Source organism: Pelmatolapia mariae, linkage group LG6, assembly GCF_036321145.2.
Source record: "Pelmatolapia mariae isolate MD_Pm_ZW linkage group LG6, Pm_UMD_F_2, whole genome shotgun sequence".
Lineage (NCBI taxonomy): Eukaryota > Metazoa > Chordata > Actinopteri > Cichliformes > Cichlidae > Pelmatolapia > Pelmatolapia mariae.
This window is the reverse complement of record NC_086232.1, coordinates 5,957,880-5,972,924: the sequence shown is the minus strand read 5'-3', so window position 1 is coordinate 5,972,924 and position 15,045 is coordinate 5,957,880. Positions and strand designations below refer to the sequence as shown.

Below are 15,045 nucleotides of genomic sequence, written 5' to 3'. Positions count from 1 at the left end.
TGTGGTGTAGGTGGCCTAAGCTGGCTGCACAGGTCCACAGCCAGCAGCACAGGCCCTGGTGTGGTGTCCATGGGCTCAGCCAGAAGCACAGGCCGTGGTGTGATGTAGACGGGCTCAACCAGAGCCACAGGCCATGGTGTGGTGTAGGTGGCCTAAGCTGGCTGCACAGTTCCACAGCCAGAAGCACAAGCCCTGGTGTAATGTAGACAGCGTCAACCCAGGCCACAGGCCTTGGTGTAATTTAGATCACCTATGTTAGCAGAATAGGCCTCGGTGTCGTGCGGATGGTCTCACCCGGCAGCACAAGACATTGCTGAAAACAGCCAAAAAGGAATGTCGTTAATGTGGCCTCAATAATGGACAACTGCTTTTGTTCTTTCAACACCCTCCTTCTCTGGATCAAACCCAGCTCAGTGACATGAAAAGCAAGTGCTAGCAGCACCTGGTATTCCCAGGCAGTCTCCCATCCAAGTACTAACCAAGCCCAACCTTGCTTAGCTTCCGAGATCAGACGAGATCTGGCGTACTCAAGGCGGTATGGCCGTAAGCTGCTGTCTCCAGCACAAAGCGTCAATTTATGGTATCAAGTGGTGAGGTGGCCAGTACTCGCAGTTACGAACACAAGCCTCCAATTTAACTACAGTGTTAAGGGTAACTGCATACTTGCCTAATACCCTAACCAAAGGACTCATTTTAGCCTTTGACCAGCAGCACAGGCCCTGTTGTGGTGTAGTTGTCCTCAGCCAGCAGCACAGGCCCTGGTGTGGTGTCCATAGCCTCAGCCAGCAACACAGGCCTTGGTGTGGTGTAGGTGGCCTAAGCTGGCTGCACAGGTCCACAGCCAGAAGCATAGGCCCTGGTGTGGTGTAGGTGGCCTAAGACTGCTGAAAAGGTCCACAGCCAGTAGCACAGGCCCTGGTGTGATGTAGATGGCCTCAGCCAGAGCCACAGGCCCTGGTGTGGTGTAGTTTGCCTAAGCTTGCTGCAAAGGTCCACAGCCAGCAGCACAGGCCTTGGTGTGGTGTACATGGCCTCAGCTAGAGGCACAGGCCCTGGTGTGGTGTAGTTGGCCTCAGCCAGCAGCAAAGGCCCTGGTGTGGTGTCCATGGTCTCAACCAGTAGCACAGGCCCTAGGGTGATGTAGACGCCTTCAGCCAGAGCCACAGGCCCTGGTGTGTTGTAGGTGACCTTAGCTCGCTGCACAGGTCCACAGCCAGAAGCACAGGCCCTGGTGTGGTGTAGTTTGCCTAAGCTGGCTGCACAGGTCCACAGCCAGAAGCACAGGCACTGGTGTGGTGTAGGTGGCCTAAGCTGGCTGCACAGGTCCACAGCCAGAAGCACAGGCCCTGTGTGGTGTAAATGGCCTCAGCCAGAGCCACAGCCCTGGGGTGGTGTCCAAATCCTCAGCCAGCAGCACAGGTCCTGGTGTGGTGTCCATGGTCTCAGCCAGAAGCACAGGCCCTGGTGTAATGTAGACGGCGTCAGCACAGGCCACAGGCCCTGGTGTAATTTAGATGACCTATTTTAGCACAATAGGCCTCGGTGTGGTGCGGATGGCCTCACCCAGTAGCACAAGACACTGAAACCAGCCAAAAGGAATGTCGTTAATGTGGCCTCATTAATGGACAGCTGCTTTGGGTCTTTCAACACCCTCCTTCTCTGGATCAAAACCAGCTCAGTGACATGAAAAGCAAATGCTTACAGCACCTGATATTCCCAGGCAGTTTCCCATCCAAGTACTAAACAAGCCCAACCTTGCTTAGCTTCCGAGATCAGACGAGATCGGGCGTTGCCAAGGCGGTATGGCCGTAAGCTGCTGGCTCCAGCACAAAGCGTCAATTTATGGTATCAAGTGGTGAGGTGGCCAGTACTCGCAGTTACGAACACAAGCCTCCAATTTAACTACAGTGTTAATGGTAACTGCATACTTGCCTAATACCCTAACCAAAGGACTCATTGTAGCCTTTGACCAGCAGCACAGGCCCTGTTGTGGTGTAGTTGTCCTCAGCCAGCAGCACAGGCCCTGGTGTGGTGTCCATAGCTTCAGCCAGCAACACAGGCCTTGGTGTGGTGTAGGTGGCCTAAGCTGGCTGCACAGGTCCACAGCCAGAAGCACAGCCCCTGTTGTGGTGTAGTTGTCCTCAGCCAGCAGCACAGGCCCTGGTGTGGTGTCCATAGCCTCAGCCAGTAACACAGGCCTTGGTGTGGTGTAGGTGACCTAAGCTCGCTGCACAGGTCCACAGCCAGAACCACAGGCCCTGGTGTGGTGTAGGTGGCCTAAGCTGGCTGCACAGGGCCACAGCCAGTAGCACAGGCCCTGGTGTGATGTAGACGGGGTCAGCCAGAGCCACAGGCCCTGGTGTGGTGTAGGTGGCCTAAGCTGGCTGCACAGGTCCACAGCCAGAAGCACAGGCCCTGTGTGGTGTAAATGGCCTCAACCAGAGCCAAAGGCCCTGGGGTGGTGTCCAAAGCCTCAGCCAGCAGCACAGGTCCTGGTGTGGTGTCCATATCCTCAGCCAGCAACACAGGCCTTGGTGTGGTGTAGGTGGCCTAAGCTGGCTGCACAGGTCCACAGCCAGAAACACAGGTCCTGGTGTGGTGTAGGTGGCCTCTGCCAGAAGCGCAATCCCTGGTTTGGTGTATATGGCCTTAGCTAGAAGCACAGGCCCTGGTGTGTTGTAGCTGGCCTCAGCCATAGACACAGACCCTGGTGTGGTGTTCATTAACTAAGCCAGAGCCAAATGCCGTGGTGTGGTGTAGGTTGCATCAGCCAGCAGCACAGGTCCTGGTGTGATGAACATGGCCTCATCCAGCAGCACAGCCCTTGGTGTGTTGTAGCTGGCCTCAGCCATAGACACAGACCCTGGTGTGGTGTTCATTAACTAAGCCAGAGCCAAATGCCGTGGTGTGGTGTAGGTTGCATCAGCCAGCAGCACAGGTCCTGGTGTGATGAACATGGCCTCATCCAGCAGCACAGCCCTTGGTGTGTTGTAGACGGCCTCATCCAGAGCCACAGGCCCTGGTGTGGTGTAGATGGCCTCATCCAGAGCCACAGGCCCTGGTGTGATGAACATTACGTCATCCAGCAGCACAGTCCTTGGTGTGTTGTAGACGGCCTCATCCAGAGCCACAGGCCCTGGTGTGGTGTAGATGGCCTCATCCAGAGCCACAGGCCCTGGTGTGATGAACATTACGTCATCCAGCAGCACAGTCCTTGGTGTGTTGTAGACGGCCACAGAGAAAGCCAAAGGTCCTGGTGTGGTGTCCATGTCCTCAGCCAGTAGCACAGGCACTGGTGTGGTGTAGAGGGCCTCAGACAGAGCCAGAGGCCCTGGTGTGGTGTAGGTGGCCTAAGCCAGCTGCACAGGCCCTGTGTCGTGTAGTTTTCCTCAGCCAGTAGCACAGGCCCTGGTGTGGCGTACATAGCCTCAGCCAGCAGCACAGGCCCTGGGGTGATGAACATGGCCTCATCCAGCAGCACAGCCCTTGGTAGACGGCCTCATCCAGAGCCACAGGCCCTGGTGTGGTGTAGGTTGCCTCAGCAAGCAGCACAGGCCCTGTGTGGTGTACATGGCCTCAGCCAGTAGCACAGGCCCTATTGTGGTGTTCATGGCCTCAGCCAGAAGCATTGTCCGTGGTGTGATGTAGACGGGCTCAGCCAAAGCCGCAGGCCATGGTGTGGTGTAGATGGCCTAAGCTGGCTGCACAGGTCCACAGCCAGAAGCACAGGCCCTGGTGTGGTGTAGGTGGCCTAAGCTGGCTGCACAGGTCCACAGCCAGCAGCACAGGCCCTGGTGTGGTGTCCATGGCCTCAGCCAGAAGCACAGGCCGTGGTGTGATGTAGACGGGCTCAACCAGAGCCACAGGCCATGGTGTGGTGTAGGTGGCCTAAGCTGGCTGCACAGTTCCACAGCCAGAAGCACAAGCCCTGGTGTAATGTAGACAGCGTCAACCCAGGCCACAGGCCCTGGTGTATTTAGATCACCTATGTTAGCAGAATAGGCCTCGGTGTGGTGCGGATGGTCTCACCCGGCAGCACAAGACATTGCTGAAAACAGCCAAAAAGGAATGTCGTTAATGTGGCCTCATTAATGGACAACTGCTTTTGTTCTTTCAACACCCTCCTTCTCTGGATCAAACCCAGCTCAGTGACATGAAAAGCAAGTGCTAGCAGCACCTGGTATTCCCAGGCAGTCTCCCATCCAAGTACTAACCAAGCCCAACCTTGCTTAGCTTCCGAGATCAGACGAGATCGGGCGTACTCAAGGCGGTATGGCCGTAAGCTGCTGTCTCCAGCACAAAGCGTCAATTTATGGTATCAAGTGGTGAGGTGGCCAGTACTCGCAGTTACGAACACAAGCCTCCAATTTAACTACAGTGTTAATGGTAACTGCATACTTGCCTAATACCCTAACCAAAGGACTCATTTTAGCCTTTGACCAGCAGCACAGGCCCTGTTGTGGTGTAGTTGTCCTCAGCCAGCAGCACAGGCCCTGGTGTGGTGTCCATAGCCTCAGCCAGCAACACAGGCCTTGGTGTGGTGTAGGTGGCCTAAGCTGGCTGCACAGGTCCACAGCCAGAAGCATAGGCCCTGGTGTGGTGTAGGTGGCCTAAGACTGCTGAAAAGGTCCACAGCCAGTAGCACAGGCCCTGGTGTGATGTAGACGGCCTCAGCCAGAGCCACAGGCCCTGGTGTGGTGTAGTTTGCCTAAGCTGGCTGCAAAGGTCCACAGCCAGCAGCACAGGCCTTGGTGTGGTGTACATGGCCTCAGCTAGAGGCACAGGCCCTGGTGTGGTGTAGTTGGCCTCAGCCAGCAGCAAAGGCCCTGGTGTGGTGTCCATGGTCTCAGCCAGTAGCACAGGCCCTAGGGTGATGTAGACGCCTTCAGCCAGAGCCACAGGCCCTGGTGTGGTGTAGGTGACCTTAGCTCGCTGCACAGGTCCACAGCCAATAGCACAGGCCCTGGTGTGATGTAGACTTGCTCAACCAGAGCCACAGGCCATGGTGTGGTGTAGGTGGCCTAAGCTGGCTGCACAGGTCCACAGCCAGAAGCACAGGCACTGGTGTGGTGTAGGTGGCCTAAGCTGGCTGCACAGGTCCACAGCCAGAAGCACAGGCCCTGTGTGGTGTAAATGGCCTCAGCCAGAGCCACAGGCCCTGGGGTGGTGTCCAAATCCTCAGCCAGCAGCACAGGTCCTGGTGTGGTGTCCATGGTCTCAGCCAGAAGCACAGGCCCTGGTGTAATGTAGACGGCGTCAGCACAGGCCACAGGCCCTGGTGTAATTTAGATGACCTATTTTAGCAGAATAGGCCTCGGTGTGGTGCGGATGGCCTCACCCGGTAGCACAAGACACTGAAACCAGACAAAAGGAATGTCGTTAATGTGGCCTCATTAATGGACAGCTGCTTTGGGTCTTTCAACACCCTCCTTCTCTGGATCAAAACCAGCTCAGTGACATGAAAAGCAAATGCTTACAGCACCTGATATTCCCAGGCAGTTTCCCATCCAAGTACTAAACAAGCCCAACCTTGCTTAGCTTCCGAGATCAGACGAGATCGGGGGTTGCCAAGGCGGTATGGCCGTAAGCTGCTGGCTCCAGCACAAAGCGTCAATTTATGGTATCAAGTGGTGAGGTGGCCAGTACTCGCAGTTACGAACACAAGCCTCCAATTTAACTACAGTGTTAATGGTAACTGCATACTTGCCTAATACCCTAACCAAAGGACTCATTGTAGCCTTTGACCAGCAGCACAGGCCCTGTTGTGGTGTAGTTGTCCTCAGCCAGCAGCACAGGCCCTGGTGTGGTGTCCATAGCTTCAGCCAGCAACACAGGCCTTGGTGTGGTGTAGGTGGCCTAAGCTGGCTGCACAGCTCCACAGCCAGAAGCACAGCCCCTGTTGTGGTGTAGTTGTCCTCAGCCAGCAGCACAGGCCCTGGTGTGGTGTCCATAGCCTCAGCCAGTAACACAGGCCTTGGTGTGGTGTAGGTGACCTAAGCTCGCTGCACAGGTCCACAGCCAGAAGCACAGGCCCTGGTGTGGTGTAGGTGGCCTAAGCTGGCTGCACAGGGCCACAGCCAGTAGCACAGGCCCTGGTGTGATGTAGACGGGGTCAGCCAGAGCCACAGGCCCTGGTGTGGTGTAGGTGGCCTAAGCTGGCTGCACAGGTCCACAGCCAGAAGCACAGGCCCTGTGTGGTGTAAATGGCCTCAACCAGAGCCAAAGGCCCTGGGGTGGTGTCCAAAGCCTCAGCCAGCAGCACAGGTCCTGGTGTGGTGTCCATATCCTCAGCCAGCAACACAGGCCTTGGTGTGGTGTAGGTGGCCTAAGCTGGCTGCACAGGTCCACAGCCAGAAACACAGGCCCTGGTGTGTTGTAGCTGGCCTCAGCCATAGACACAGACCCTGGTGTGGTGTTCATTGACGAAGCCAGAGCCAAATGCCGTGGTGTGGTGTAGGTTGCATCAGCCAGCAGCACAGGTCCTGGTGTGATGAACATGGCCTCATCCAGCAGCACAGCCCTTGGTGTGTTGTAGACGGCCTCATCCAGAGCCACAGGCCCTGGTGTGGTGTAGATGGCCTCATCCAGAGCCACAGGCCCTGGTGTGATGAACATTACGTCATCCAGCAGCACAGTCCTTGGTGTGTTGTAGACGGCCACAGAGAAAGCCACAGGTCCTGGTGTGGTGTCCATGTCCTCAGCCAGTAGCACAGGCACTGGTGTGGTGTAGAGGGCCTCAGACAGAGCCAGAGGCCCTGGTGTGGTGTAGGGGGTCTAAGCCAGCTGCACAGGCCCTGTGTGGTGTAGTTTTCCTCAGCCAGTAGCACAGGCCCTGGTGTGGCGTACATAGCCTCTGCCAGCAGCACAGGTCCTAGTGTGGTTTAGTTGGCCTCAGCCAGCAGCACAGGCCCTGGGGGGATGAACATGGCCTCATCCAGCAGCACAGCCCTTGGTGTGTTGTAGACGGCCTCATCCAGAGCCACAGGCCCTGGTGTGGTGTAGGTTGCCTCAGCAAGCAGCACAGGCCCTGTGTGGTGTACATGGCCTCAGCCAGTAGCACAGGCCCTGGTGTGGTGTTCATGGCCTCAGCCAGAAGCACTGTCCGTGGTGTGATGTAGACGGACTCAGCCAAAGCCGCAGGCCATGGTGTGGTGTAGATGGCCTAAGCTGGCTGCACAGGTCCACAGCCAGAAGCACAGGCCCTGGTGTGGTGTAGGTGGCCTAAGCTGGCTGCACAGGTCCACAGCCAGCAGCACAGGCCCTGGTGTGGTGTCCATGGCCTCAGCCAGAAGCACTGGCCGTGGTGTGATGTAAACGGGCTCAACCAGAGCCACAGGCCATGGTGTGGTGTAGGTGGCCTAAGCTGGCTGCACAGTTCCACAGCCAGAAGCACAAGCCCTGGTGTAATGTAGACGGCGTCAACCCATGCCACAGGCCCTGGTGTAATTTAGATCACCTATGTTAGCAGAATAGGCCTCGGTGTGGTGCGGATGGCCTCACCCGGCAGCACAAGACATTACTGAAAACAGCCAAAAAGGAATGTCGTTAATGTGGCCTCATTAATGGACAACTGCTTTTGTTCTTTCAACACCCTCCTTCTCTGGATCAAACCCAGCTCAGTGACATGAAAAGCAAATGCTTACAGCACCTGGTATTCCCAGGCAGTCTCCCATCCAAGTACTAACCAAGCCCAACCTTGCTTAGTTTCCGAGATCAGACGAGATCGGGCGTACTCAAGGCGGTATGGCCGTAAGCTGCTGTCTCCAGCACAAAGCGTCATTTTATGGTATCAAGTGGTGAGGTGGCCAGTACTCGCAGTTACGAACACAAGCCTCCAATTTAACTACAGTGTTAAGGGTAACTGCATACTTGCCTAATACCCTAACCAAAGGACTCATTTTAGCCTTTGACCAGCAGCACAGGCCCTGTGGTGGTGTAGTTGGCCTCAGCCAGCAGCACAGGTCCTGGTGTGGTGTCCATAGCCTCAGCCAGCAACACAGGCCTTGGTGTGGTGTAGGTGGCCTAAGCTGGCTGCACAGGTCCACAGCCAGAAGCATAGGCCCTGGTGTGGTGTAGGTGGCCTAAGACTGCTGAAAAGGTCCACAGCCAGTAGCACAGGCCCTGGTGTGATGTAGACGGCCTCTGCCAGATCCACAGGCCTAGGTGTGGTGTAGTTTGCCTAAGCTGGCTGCAAAGGTCCACAGCCAGCAGCACAGGCCTTGGTGTGGTGTACATGGCCTCACCTAGAGGCACAGGCCCTGGTGTGGTGTAGTTGGCCTCAGCCAGCAGCAAAGGCCCTAGGGTGATGTAGACGCCTTCAGCCAGAGCCACAGGCCCTGGTGTGGTGTAGGTGACCTAAGCTCGCTGCACAGGTCCACAGCCAGAAGCACAGGCCCTGGTGTGGTGTAGTTTGCCTAAGCTGGCTGCACAGGTCCACAGCCAATAGCACAGGCCCTGGTGTGATGTAGACTTGCTCAGCCAGAGCCACAGGCCCTGGTGTGGTGTAGGTGGCCTAAGCTGGCTGCACAGGTCCACAGCCAGAAGCACAGGCACTGGTGTGGTGTAGGTGGCCTAAGCTGGCTGCACAGGTCCACAGCCAGAAACACAGGTCCTGGTGTGGTGTAGGTGGCCTCTGCCAGAAGCACAATCCCTGGTTTGGTGTACATGGCCTTAGCTAGAAGCACAGGCCCTGGTGTGTTGTAGCTGGCCTCAGCCATAGACACAGACCCTGGTGTGGTGTTCATTGACTAAGCCAGAGCCAAATGCCGTGGTGTGGTGTAGGTTGCATCAGCCAGCAGCACAGGTCCTGGTGTGATGAACATGGCCTCATCCAGCAGCACAGCCCTTGGTGTGTTGTAGACGGCCTCATCCAGAGCCACAGGCCCTGGTGTGGTGTAGATGGCCTCATACAGAGCCACAGGCCCTGGTGTGATGAACATTACGTCATCCAGCAGCACAGTCCTTGGTGTGTTGTAGACGGCCACAGAGAAAGCCACAGGTCCTGGTGTGGTGTCCATGTCCTCAGCCAGTAGCACAGGCACTGGTGTGGTGTAGAGGGCCTCAGACAGAGCCAGAGGCCCTGGTGTGGTGTAGGTGGCCTAAGCTGGCTGCACAGGTCCACAGCCAGAAGCACAGGCACTGGTGTGGTGTAGGTGGCCTAAGCTGGCTGCACAGGTCCACAGCCAGAAGCACAGGCCCTGTGTGGTGTAAATGGCCTCAGCCAGAGCCACAGGCCCTGGGGGGGTGTCCAAATCCTCAGCCAGCAGCACAGGTCCTGGGGTGATGAACATGGCCTCATCCAGCAGCACAGCCCTTGGTGTGTTGCAGACGGCCTCATCCAGAGCCACAGGCCCTGGTGTGGTGTAGGTTGCCTCAGCAAGCAGCACAGGCCCTGTGTGGTGTACATGGCCTCAGCCAGTAGCACAGGCCCTGGTGTGGTGTTCATGGCCTCAGCCAGAAGCACTGTCCGTGGTGTGATGTAGACGGGCTCAGCCAAAGCCGCAGGCCATGGTGTGGTGTAGATGGCCTAAGCTGGCTGCACAGGTCCACAGCCAGAAGCACAGGCCCTGGTGTGGTGTAGGTGGCCTAAGCTGGCTGCACAGGTCCACAGCCAGCAGCACAGGCCCTGGTGTGGTGTCCATGGCCTCAGCCAGAAGCACAGGCCGTGGTGTGATGTAGACGGGCTCAACCAGAGCCACAGGCCATGGTGTGGTGTAGGTGGCCTAAGCTGGCTGCACAGTTCCACAGCCAGAAGCACAAGCCCTGGTGTAATGTAGACGGCGTCAACCCAGGCCACAGGCCCTGGTGTAATTTAGATCACCTATGTTAGCAGAATAGGCCACAGGTCCACAGCCAGAAGCACAGGCCCTGTGTGGTGTAAATGGCCTCAGCCAGAGCCACAGGCCCTGGGGTGGTGTCCAAATCCTCAGCCAGCAGCACAGGTCCTGGTGTGGTGTCCATGGTCTCAGCCAGAAGCACAGGCCCTGGTGTAATGTAGACGGCGTCAGCACAGGCCACAGGCCCTGGTGTAATTTAGATGACCTATTTTAGCAGAATAGGCCTCGGTGTGGTGCGGATGGCCTCACCCGGTAGCACAAGACACTGAAACCAGCCAAAAGGAATGTCGTTAATGTGGCCTCATTAATGGACAGCTGCTTTGGGTCTTTCAACACCCTCCTTCTCTGGATCAAAACCAGCTCAGTGACATGAAAAGCAAATGCTTACAGCACCTGATATTCCCAGGCAGTTTCCCATCCAAGTACTAAACAAGCCCAACCTTGCTTAGCTTCCGAGATCAGACGAGATCGGGCGTTGCCAAGGCGGTATGGCCGTAAGCTGCTGGCTCCAGCACAAAGCGTCAATTTATGGTATCAAGTGGTGAGGTGGCCAGTACTCGCAGTTACGAACACAAGCCTCCAATTTAACTACAGTGTTAATGGTAACTGCATACTTGCCTAATACCCAAACCAAAGGACTCATTGTAGCCTTTGACCAGCAGCACAGGCCCTGTTGTGGTGTAGGTGGCCTAAGCTGGCTGCACAGGTCCACAGCCAGAAGCACAGCCCCTGTTGTGGTGTAGTTGTCCTCAGCCAGCAGCACAGGCCCTGGTGTGGTGTCCATAGCCTCAGCCAGTAACACAGGCCTTGGTGTGGTGTAGGTGACCTAAGCTCGCTGCACAGGTCCACAGCCAGAAGCACAGGCCCTGGTGTGGTGTAGGTGGCCTAAGCTGGCTGCACAGGGCCACAGCCAGTAGCACAGGCCCTGGTGTGATGTAGACGGGGTCAGCCAGAGCCACAGGCCCTGGTGTGGTGTAGGTGGCCTAAGCTGGCTGCACAGGTCCACAGCCAGAAGCACAGGCCCTGTGTGGTGTAAATGGCCTCAACCAGAGCCAAAGGCCCTGGGGTGGTGTCCAAAGCCTCAGCCAGCAGCACAGGTAATGGTGTGTTGTAGATGGCCTCAGCCAGAAGCACTGGCCATAGTGTGGTGAAGATGGCCTCATACAGAGCCACAGGCCCTGGTGTGATGAACAGTGCGTCATCCAGCAGCACAGTCATTGGTGTGGTGTAGACGGCCTCATCCAGAGCCACAGGCCCTGTTGCGGTGTAGGTTGCCTCAGCCAGTAGCACAGGCCCTGTGTGGTGTACATGGCCTCATCCAGTAGCACAGGCCCTGGAGTGATGTAGACTGCCTCAGCCAGAGCCACAGGCCATGGTGTGGTGTAGGTGGCCTAAGCTGGCTAGACAGGTCCACAGCCAGCAGCACAGGCCGTGGTGTGGTGTCCATGGCCTCAGCCAGAAGCACTGGCCGTGGTATGCTGTATATGGCCTCAGCCAGAGCTACAGGCCCTGGTGAGGTGTCCATTGCCTCAGCCAGTAGCACAGGTCCTGGTGTGGTGTAGATGGCCTCAGACAGATTCACAGGCCCTGGTATGGTGTGGGTGGCCTAAGCTGGCCGCACAGTCCCTGGTGTGGTGTAGCTGGCCTCAGCCAGAGCCACAGGCCCTGGTGTGGTGTTCATGGCCTGAGCCAGAGCTAAATGCCCTGGTGTGGTGTCCATAGCCTCAGCCAGCAGCACAGGTCTTGGTGTGTTGTAGACGGCCTCATCCAGAGCCACAGGCCCTGGTGTGGTGTACATGGCCTCAGACAAAGCCACAGGCCCTGGTGAGGTGTCCATGGCCTCAGCCAGAAGCACTGGCCGTGGTATGGTGTACATGGCCTCAGCCAGAGCCACAGGCCCTGGTGAGGTGTCCATTGCCTCAGCCAGCTGCACAGTCCTTGGTGTGTTGTAGACGGCCTCATCCAGAGCCACAGGCCCTGGTGTGGTGTAGACGGCCTCAGCCAGAGCCACAGGCCCTGGTGTGGTGTAGGTGGCCTAAGCTGGCTGCACAGGTCCACATCCAGAAGCACAGGCCCTGGTGTGTTGTAGGTCGCCTCAGCCAGAGCCACAGACCCTGGTGTGGTGTTCATGGCCTAAGTGTAACTTATGTAACACTGGTGGTGCAATACTAGTAGTGGGCATTTAAGACCTGTTAGTGTTACTTCTTGCCTTCTTTGCATGTAGTACAGGTAGTGTAGTTACCTTTAACCACAGTACGAGGACAGAAGGGAAATATGGGCCAGATCAGACAGGTTCTAGATTCGTAGGAGCCAAGGGTGTATGACAACAGAGGACTTGTACACAGTAGGTGTAGAAAACACAATTGCATTTATTAGCAATTATTAAAATTTAGCAGGTTGTGCACATTTAACAAAAGTAGAGCGCGCTTTTGAAAACAAAAATAAAATAGAATAAACCCCACAAATGGTCGACCCAAGGATATATTGTCTTTTGTGTCTTTTTTTTAAAGTCAATTTCAGTCTGTCAATGTTCAATAGTCACTCAGTGTGTTTGTAACCAGTCGGGTTACAATCTACCAGTTCATCCGGCTCTTTGGGCTGGGCTCGCCATCCAGTACTGGAAAAGGGATCCTTGATTCTTCTCAGGTCCTCAAAACCAATCCAATCCAAATAAGCAAAGGAAAAAAAACCTGACCTGGGGACCAGGCCAGAACACAGTAGTTCAACATTTAAGCTATGATATCTGTAACTTATTACTACTAGTAGTTGCTTGTAGTGTTTCTAAATTTCTTTCAAAATATTCTATGTTGTACAACAAATTATTCTAATTTCAAAGGGAAAAAGTGCATAGGAAACACACATTTAAAATAATACAAAATAGCTCAGCAGTGCATTAAAAATACACATTGGCTTGCGACTTTTCAAGTTTCAGCTAAGTAAAGTGCAGGTGAAGGCACTTAACTTCACGTTGCTAATACTCAGTGTGCAGAACTATAATTAGCACCATGAGAAAAGTGAACATGTGCTAACATAACTTCGCACAAAACCATACATTACACATCAATACCACAGTAATGTGACATGAACCTTTAAAGAACATTTCGTATAAAGTGCAGCAGACTCAGTGCTAATTGCTTTAGCCTCCGAAAGGGCACTTTCATTGCAAAATGGCTAGCGGAAGTTAGCATCGGAGCTAGCGGCAAGTAGCATGCTATGCTAGCGCACGTGCACTGCCTGGGACTTACCATGTGAAGCAACAAATGCTACACGGGGCTTCACAGTGCTCACGCTGGCTCACGGCCTCTGGAGTACAGTATCACTCTTATTATTCTCACCGAAAACAGGACTTTTACTATCCAGCTAGCTTCTTCACCGCACGGGTAACCGGACCTTTCACCGTCTGTGTCTCTTGCGTTTCTCACTGGCACACGCAGGCACACACAGGTGTCTGAGCAGGGCACACAGACTGGGGGAGGGGTCAGACCGGCCAATGATTGGTCGCTCAGTGGATCTAACAAACACACTCCACAGGACTAAGTCCTGCCCCCACACCATTTATATATTACATATACATACGTACATATTAATTAAACTTATGTTTACATGCTTTTTTCAATATTTATTATATTTACCTTCTTTTTAGCAGTATTTATTACCATTATGAAATTAGTATTTTAATCAAATGAGTATTCATATTTATGCTTTTAATCCCGTTTTTAACACTGGGTTACATAAGCCAGAGCTACAGGCCCACAGCAAGCAGCGCAGGCCCTGGTGTGGTGTAGTTGGCCTCAGCTAGTAGCACAGGCCCTGGTGTGTTGTAGCTGGCTTCAGCCATAGCAACAGGCCCTGGTGTGGTGTTCATTGCCTAAGCCAGAACCACAGGCCCACAGCAAGCGGAACAGGCCCTGGTGTGGTGTAGGTGGCCTCAGCCAGCAGCACAGCCCTTGGTGTGTTGTACATGGCCTCAGCTAGAAGCACAGGCCCTGGTGAGGTGTCCATGGCCTCAGCCAGAGCCACAGTCCCTGGTGTGGTGTAGACTTGCTCAGCCAGTGCCACAGGCCCTGGTGTGGTGTAGGTTGCCTCAGCCAGCAGCACAGGTCTTGTGTGGTGTAGATGGCCTCATCCAGAGCCACAGGCCCTGGTGTGATGAACATTGCGTCATCCAGCAGCACAGTCCTTGGTGTGTTGTAGACACACTCCGCTTTGAAATTGACCGTAGACTTGATTTTCTAAGACAACGTGGCTATCTTTTCACCGGTAACGCGTCTTTCCCCCCCTCCTCCGCTTTGGAATTGAACTTACACAGTGATTTTCTGAAGTGTTTACTAAGACACCGTAAGCTTTTAAAAGGTAAGCGTATCTCCTTCCCTCTGGTTTGAAATTTAGCTCTGAAAGAGATTTTTGTATGTACATCTGGCCGAGCTCTTTGTCTTATCCGGTGTGTATTTCCGGACGCTGCTAAAGCTTGCTAGCGGATATTTAGCATAGGTAAGCCACTTTCTATGTCTTGACGCTGATGTACAAAATGACTGTGTGGTTAGTCGCTAATCGGCTAATTTAAGCGTGGTTTGAAATTTAGCTTTGAAAGAGGTTTTTGTATGTGTTTCTTTTTATCGATTTCTTTGTTTCGCACATTCGGCACGATGCTAAAGCCAGTTAGCGGATATTCAGCTAAGCCAAGCGTTTCCGTCCCTCCTCCGGTTTTGAAATTGACCTTTGAAACTCCTTTTCTGTGTCTTGACGCTGATATCTACAAAATGACTGTGATTTTATTCCAGTGGTATCGTTTGTAATTAAAACTTTTAAGATGCGACCCTCAAAAATAGCTTCGTTGTAGTCGGGTTTCACACCTCTCTTTGTCTCGTGGTCTTTTGTTGCTGGCTAGTTAGCGGATATTAAGCGTCTCCCGGTTTGAAATTTATTTTAAAAGTGGTTTACTATGACAAGGTAAGCGTATCTCTGTCTCTGGTTTGAAATTTAGCTTTGAAAGAGTTTTTTTTTTATGTGTTTCTTTATCGATTTCTTTGTTTCGGCACATTCGGCACGATGCTAAAGCCAGTTAGCGGATATTCAGCTAAGGCAAGCGTTTCCGTCCCTCCTCCGGTTTTGAAATTGACCTTTGAAACTGCTTTTCTGTATCTTGACCCTGATATCTACAAAATGACTGTGATTTTATTCCAGTGGTATCGTTTGTAATTAAACCTTT

At 54.1% G+C, this 15,045-nt stretch overlaps 6 non-coding genes across 6 annotated transcripts; all 6 read right to left on the bottom strand.

The window, feature by feature from the left end:
- Window positions 1–430: 430 nt before the first annotated feature.
- Window positions 431–549, bottom strand: LOC134629859 (5S ribosomal RNA). Its single transcript, XR_010094092.1, has one exon. It is a non-coding gene; the product is annotated as a 5S ribosomal RNA (ribosomal RNA).
- Window positions 550–1,695: 1,146 nt separating this feature from the next.
- LOC134630180 (5S ribosomal RNA) lies at window positions 1,696–1,814 on the bottom strand. Its single transcript, XR_010094242.1, has one exon. It is a non-coding gene; the product is annotated as a 5S ribosomal RNA (ribosomal RNA).
- A 2,351-nt stretch (window positions 1,815–4,165) lies between these two features.
- On the bottom strand, window positions 4,166–4,284 carry LOC134629895 (5S ribosomal RNA). Its single transcript, XR_010094110.1, has one exon. It is a non-coding gene; the product is annotated as a 5S ribosomal RNA (ribosomal RNA).
- A 1,186-nt stretch (window positions 4,285–5,470) lies between these two features.
- On the bottom strand, window positions 5,471–5,589 carry LOC134630191 (5S ribosomal RNA). Its single transcript, XR_010094253.1, has one exon. It is a non-coding gene; the product is annotated as a 5S ribosomal RNA (ribosomal RNA).
- A 2,047-nt stretch (window positions 5,590–7,636) lies between these two features.
- On the bottom strand, window positions 7,637–7,755 carry LOC134629860 (5S ribosomal RNA). The gene has a single exon (XR_010094093.1). It is a non-coding gene; the product is annotated as a 5S ribosomal RNA (ribosomal RNA).
- A 2,462-nt stretch (window positions 7,756–10,217) lies between these two features.
- LOC134630085 (5S ribosomal RNA) lies at window positions 10,218–10,336 on the bottom strand. Its single transcript, XR_010094158.1, has one exon. It is a non-coding gene; the product is annotated as a 5S ribosomal RNA (ribosomal RNA).
- Between the last annotated feature and the right edge of the window lie 4,709 nt (window positions 10,337–15,045).